The sequence below is a fragment of the Fukomys damarensis genome, unplaced genomic scaffold (assembly GCF_012274545.1).
Source record: "Fukomys damarensis isolate Sample0158 unplaced genomic scaffold, DMR_v1.0_HiC HiC_scaffold_7, whole genome shotgun sequence".
NCBI lineage: Eukaryota > Metazoa > Chordata > Mammalia > Rodentia > Bathyergidae > Fukomys > Fukomys damarensis.
Window position 1 is genome coordinate 2,886,777 of NW_022900919.1, and position 6,804 is coordinate 2,893,580.

Below are 6,804 nucleotides of genomic sequence, written 5' to 3' on the forward strand. Positions count from 1 at the left end.
TAGGTATAAACTTAACAAAAGATGGACATAATATATATGAGATAAGAAGGAAACTGATGAAAGAAGTCAATTAACTAAATAAATGGAGAGAAATTCCATGTTTGCGTATAGGAAGATTAAACATTGACATTTCCTCCCAACTTGATCTTCAGATTCAATGTAATTCCAACCCAAATCTAAACAAGTTATTTTATGAATATTAACAAGCTGATTTTAAAATTATCTAGAGAGCCAAAAGACCCTGAATAGCTATCACAATATTAAAGGAGAACAAAGTTGTATGACAGTGTCAAATTTCAAGCCTTCTTATCAAGTCATAGGAATTGAGATAATATAGAACTGTTAATACAATAGATCGACTGGAGAAAATAAAGAGTCAAGAAATGGGTTCCCAAAATATAATCAACTGGTATTTGACAAAAAAAGAAATCTCTGGATTCCTTCTTCCAGACTTCTGAGCACCTTGAACACCACCACATGTCAAATTGGTATTTATGATGCTCCTTCATGTGTTTTGCTTTAACAACCCAGAATCTTTCAGATGCTAACCTCATATTCTTCTTGAGCCAATGGGAGGGGTGTGTGGAAGCGTGTGGGGAGAAACAGAGCTCGCCGTGTACTAAGAGATGCCGAGAGAACCGCTGGGGTTAGCCCCACCAGGGTGCTCTCCAGCGTTCTCCACAAGCCAGGTTCCCTCTTCCTGCTCCTCTGGATTCACTAGCCCTAGGGGGTTTGTTAGCTGTATGAAAAAACTTGACCATGATTTTCTGCCTGGCTGCCAACCAGTATCATCCCACCGCCAGATTTCCATAATTAGGATCCAGCTCTACTTCTCCTTTTTTCTTTTTTTTGTTTTGAGTTTATTGGTACATTCTAGGTATACAGTACAGTCACATTCATTATTGGGATCTTGTGCCTTTACATGACAGGTCTTGGTTCTCCTTTTTTCCTCATACCCCTGCCCTCACTTCACCCCCTCCTCCCTTCCCTACTTACAAATATTTTATTTCCATTTTGTCATTTTCTAATTTTTTTGTTTTCCCTTATTCCCCTTCTCCTACCCTTCCCAGTTGCCCTACACCTTTAGCCCTTTTCTTCTTATTTCACATTCTTAATTATCCCATTAGGATGTTGAGTACTATTATAGTTTTTCACACCAGAGAAGCTATTCGGTATTTACACATGTGTGACTTATTTATTTCACCTAGGAGTATATCCTCAATACTTCTCCTTTTTCCACTGCACGTTTCGAAGTGCTTTTTCCTGCTATGGAAACCCATTATGACACCTAGTGACTAGGCAAATATTCTAGAACTATGCAGATTTTCTGTGAAGGAGGAAATGTTAAACTGCAGAGCTCAGGGTACAATGCCCAAAGGCTATCAACATAAAAGAGTGGCATTATTTTTTAGAAAACAGAGTGAAGAAACAGGCACTGAAGAGCCTCTCCAGGTCAGCTGATCCCCAGCATATGGTGTCCATGCTTTATAAGTGGTGCTGACTGCTCTGTGCTGTGCAAGTTAGAACTAGATTCTTGTAAGGGAGAAATTGAGCATGGAACAAGAGAAGTGGCAGCAGGCACTTGGCTGCCACTCTCCTTACCAGTAAGGACTCAGAGGTTAAGGATATGGAAACTGGTAGAGTGCTCACCTAGCCTAGAGTGCACGTACGTGCAGAGCTTCATTCATAGTACCAGGAACAAAACAGATACATGCATTGTGAAACTTTAACTTTTATCCATTGGTGACCTGTACTTCCACCAGGTTTACAAGGAAATGGATAGGTGTCTTGGATATGAAACCTATACAGCCTACTGTTACTGAGTTAGGGCTCCTGTTCTGAACTAGGTTTGCATTGGTATTTATATGTTGGTGGGGGCTGCCGTGATAAAATACCATAGTCTGAGTGGCTTACAACACAGAAGTACATATGCTTACAGTTCTAAAGGCAGGAGCTCTGTGGTACAGGTATCAACAGGCTTGGTTTATCCTGAGGCCTCGCCCCTTCTCTGGTGTGTGCTGTCTTCTCCCCATGTGCTCACACGTTCTCCCTTCTGTGTCTGTGTCCTAATCCCTCTTCATAGAAGGATGCTAGATATGTTGGATAAGGGCCCACTCTTATGACCTCAGCTTGATTTAATTACCTCTTTAAAGCCCTATTTCCAGATGCAGTCACATTCTGTGGTACAAAAGGCTTAGCACTTCTACAGAATTTAGGAATTCTGGGCCAACAAGAATTCAGCCCTTAACACTGAATTCACATTTGCCTCACCTGAAGGCTTCTGGGCTCTGACACAATAAATAACAAAGAGAAACAAGCAAACAATGGCGCTGTGAGCATGAATTAAACTGTGATTAATGTACAGTGATATTTAAAAGGATATTAGAACATAATAAATTTATGAGAAAAATTATGTCCTATTTCATCTACCTCATAAGAAATCTTTCAAGAGTTGTTTATTTGTTTGTTTTTGATGTGTAGAGAACCAATAAAGTTTTAGTTCTTCAGGGGCAACAGTAACACATACACACAAGGACAAGAGAAAGCCCTAAAAAGAAAAAAATACTCAAAATCATCCTTAGGCTCCTGGATGATGTAGGATGATGAAACGAGCAAAGGACACAGGGTTCCAGGACAACGGAGGTTGGAGAGTGGCAAAGTAAGGGGATGATGAGCAAGACTGTTCTGTCCCCAGGAGGTGAGGGAGCTCCATCCACGCACGGGCCTGTAAGAGAGGCTCACCTGGTTCCCACGGACATCCTGCACCCAGCCTGGATAACAGGCATCTCCTGTGGGCCCTGTGAAAAAGCTCCTTACACAACATTTATAACCCTGGGACACAGGAGTATTTTTAGTGCTAAAGGCACGGAGGAGTTAGTGCAGAGTTAAGATTTCAACCCCAACCAGAATTCCCAGCTTGCGCAGAAGTTAGAGTGAAATAAAAAAATTGCCAGCTAGCTCACAATGTATCAATTCTGAACAGTAAGGGTGCCCACGAAGCAAGGGGATGATAAAGGCTGGTCCCCGTCATATACACTCGCTGAGGTGGTCTTGTGTAGTAGTCCTGAGGTCTGAATTCAGATGGGATGAAAGATCAAGGCATCAGCCATGTGGTGGTGCAGCCCTCCAGGGCTGAGGGGAGAAGGTGGACATAGTCCATGAATGAGGGGGACCTCAGGAAGCTGGCTGCCAGTGTCTTGTGGCAGAGAGAGCAAGAAGAGGTACCAGTGACAAACAGAACCATCCAGTTAACAAAGAGCAGGCAAGCAGCTACCATGTGAGAACTCCAGGCTCAATTCCACACCTCAGCAGAGTGCTACACATGAGGAGGGCCCTATGGGCTACAGAGAAGGACATCAGGGCCAGACTGTTTTAGAGCATGCAGGAAAATATAGAGATACTGACTTTACGGAGACAAAGGGTTTCTCAAAAAGGAACCCAAGACTGAGACTGGAAGTCAGAGCACTAGAGGAAACACATGTGCTGTTGACCTGGCTGTGCCTCTGGGTGCCTGAGGCCTGGGAGAAGTTCTGTGCCTCAGTTCAGCCCTCCTCAAAATAGGGCAAAACTGTGCCCCATGTCCTTGGGGAGGAGCCCAGGACATACTCCTCCAGGGACTGGGAGCAGCAGCGTTTCCAAAGAGAGGGGAAGAAATAGATCTGGTGACCGAAGAATACAGGAGACAGAGGTTTACGTGACTAACAGTGATTAAGTCCAAGAGATCCGGGAACTTTGGAGAGAAATTGAGATTTAGCAGAAGGCCTTGACAGTGTTGGATTAGCCTTTATAAACAGGTGATAACATACAACGCTCTGAAGCTGTGAGTAGGTCCTGTGTTGTGAAGTATGTGGGAGTGCAAGGAGAAGCCCTGGGGTCACGGGTCACACACCAACTCACCCATAGCTCAGCCAGTTCAAGGAAACGCTGACATTGACCACCCTCATCTCATGGATGAGGACAGAGGACAGAGACTGTAAGTGACACCACCACCCACCCAAGCCAGAACCAGGTGGTGCCTCTGTGGAGAGGTTTATGTTCTAGACACTGCTGGACTCTGAGAAGTAAATGTACCCTGGGCTGGGTGTGCAGTTAGCTGCAGGGAGAGCCCTTGCCTGGCATCTGTGTGGCCCCAGGCTCCATCCCTAGCCCCACAGATTAAAAAAGACTCAAAGCATTCAGGCAGTCAGCCTTCTAGAAAGTCGAAACATGGATCTGTCCCGCATGACTTCTGTCTGCCTTCTCCTTGGTGAACATTGTAGCTGCATCAAGCAGATGCCCTCCAAGCACCTCTTCCCTGCTTTGGGCCCAGAACTTCCTCTCAGGACAGCTGATTCCAGCCCCTCCTCAGACAGCTGAGGCAAAGTGGACCCTGTGTAGGCAAGAGCCTGGCCTCGGAGGGTGGCAAGGAAAGCCTTAGGGACTTTTATACAATTTCTGCAAGTTCCAGACAGAAAGTCAGAAGCTCTGAACTCAGGAGCCCTCAGAATTCTTTCTAGTCCTCCAACCAGGCCTGATTCCCTAAAACTGTGTCCCCCTCCCACAGGTGACTCCAGTATGTGTTTATGTCTCTGGATGGATTCCTGAGGACATTTTTGCACATGTTAGTCCCTGTGTCAAGAACACCATGGCAACTCTATCCCTCACCCCAGCTTTCCTTCCTCTACCAGCCTCTGCTTGGATTTTACTTCTGGAGCTCTCCGGCCCCTGCCCCAGCCCTGTGTTCTCAAAGTGCCTCCTCTGTCTCTGTGACCCCATAGCCGAGCAGGGTTTAGTTCTACAGAGGGTTCCCAGTGCAAGCTTTATCACTGTGCCTTTCTGTGAAGGAAGGGATGGAATAGGCGGGAGGACATGAGGGCTGAGTGTGCACAGGTGTGGGGAGCCGTTCAGCCAGTACCCCAAGACCTCTGCCTGTTTATGTAAGTGGACCCTCGAGGAGGTCTCCCACACAGATCCTCTGCCTTGCTCTGCTTCCTTATCTAACAAAGCATTGTAGTCAGGAGAGTAAAGCTCAGGTCTCAGCACACGCTCTACACACACGCCTGTACACATACCACTAACACCCACACATACTCCCACACTCATGCATCCACACCTACATAGAACACCTTGCACTTACATAGACACCCACCGACAAACACACCCCTATCCATACACCACACACACACCTCTCGACACTCACACAAATACAAGCTCATATACCCTCTCACAGCACCTACTCTAGCACAGACATCCTCAGTTTTGAGACTTCTGGAAAGCCAACCACCCACTAATAAAGCACAAATGAAGGAAGGCAGAGATCTTAGGTCCCCAGTTGGAAGAACATATCCTTGTGTTGGGGCTGACAGCACACACTGGATGTAGGGGCGCCCCAGGTTAAATACTCTCCCCAGCACTCCCAGGAAAGGCTGGTATCCGCATACCTCATGCCTGGGCACTGCAGGGCCTGCAGATGCCTGTGCCCTGGCTCGTGCCTGGCTCAGCATCAGGAAGAGACTGAGCAGTGCAACATTTGACTGAGAGTGGTACAGAAATATGTACTTGGATTGTGTTTTTCTTTGACCTCAATATCTTCATTTAACTGTCACAGAGATCACACAGGTATAAATAGCTAAAGCAGAATTCAACATTTCTCTGCTGCTCCAAGGAAGCCCTGGTGCCTCCCAAAAGTTTTCACTCACTCATTGGTCCTTGGAGTTATCTCACAGACTGGTGGTGCCATTTGCAAGATGGATCTGGGAGGGAGTTTGACACCTTCCATATATCGCCTGTGCCAGATCCACCAAGAGCTTCTGATAGTTCTCAGAAATGTCCTGGACTTGGTGATGTCTTCCAGTCCCTGGCACCTTCCTTCATCTCTTGCCTGGACACATCGTCATCCCTGAGCTGGTATCTTTTGCCATCTTGACCCTCCAAGCCACTTTTAACTTTTGTTCCACTGAGGCTGTACTTTGCTCACCCACATTGGCTTCTCTATCCTCCTTAAACACACCAGTCTCTGAACACTCAGACCTCCTCTGACCTTAATGCCACCATGTCGTTCCCACAACAGGGACAAAGCAGCATCCTCAGGGAAGCCCTTCCTGACCTCTTGAAACCCAAGTGTCTCTCCTGAGATTACGTCCCACTTCTGTTTTCTTTTCTGCATTTAGTGCAAACAGGCAGTAAGAATTCTGTGTTTATAATTGAAAGTGTATATTCACTGACTGTGTTAACACTGTGGGAGGTGCTGTGGGTAAAAACTAGCTTCAAGTGGAAACAAACCAAAGTTAACTAATAAAAATTATACTACCAATGGGTACTATTTTCTTTTCATATGTCTGTGAAAATATTTATAGTTTGATTCACTCATCTTTCTAAAATGTTTTAAGCAAATAAGTCATTAAAGTATTATAGTATCATAGCATTATCTTTCCTCAAAGTATGGTAAATAGGGTTCTGGTCAGTGTTACTGACTCTGAGATAGGGCTGTATTTCCGAAAGAACTTTCTATGCTGCCTTCGATGTCTGGTAATTGTGCTGTCCCATTGGGAGGCCACTGTATACACATGGCTGCTGACTGCCTGAAACATATTTAATAACCTGGGAGACTGAGCTATAACATTGGTTTAACTTCACTTTTAAAATGCCATAGATGTCTAGTGGCTCTTTATTTGACAGCAAGATTATGGGAAAAAAGAAAGTGACAAAAATCTCAAGCTTCCAGGCTACCCAGGAAGCATTTCCGGCCTGGAGGACTCTGCAAGTCTCCCCTCTCCACCAACGTCAAGCGAATGCCTACTTATTTGGGAGTAAATAGAAAAAGGC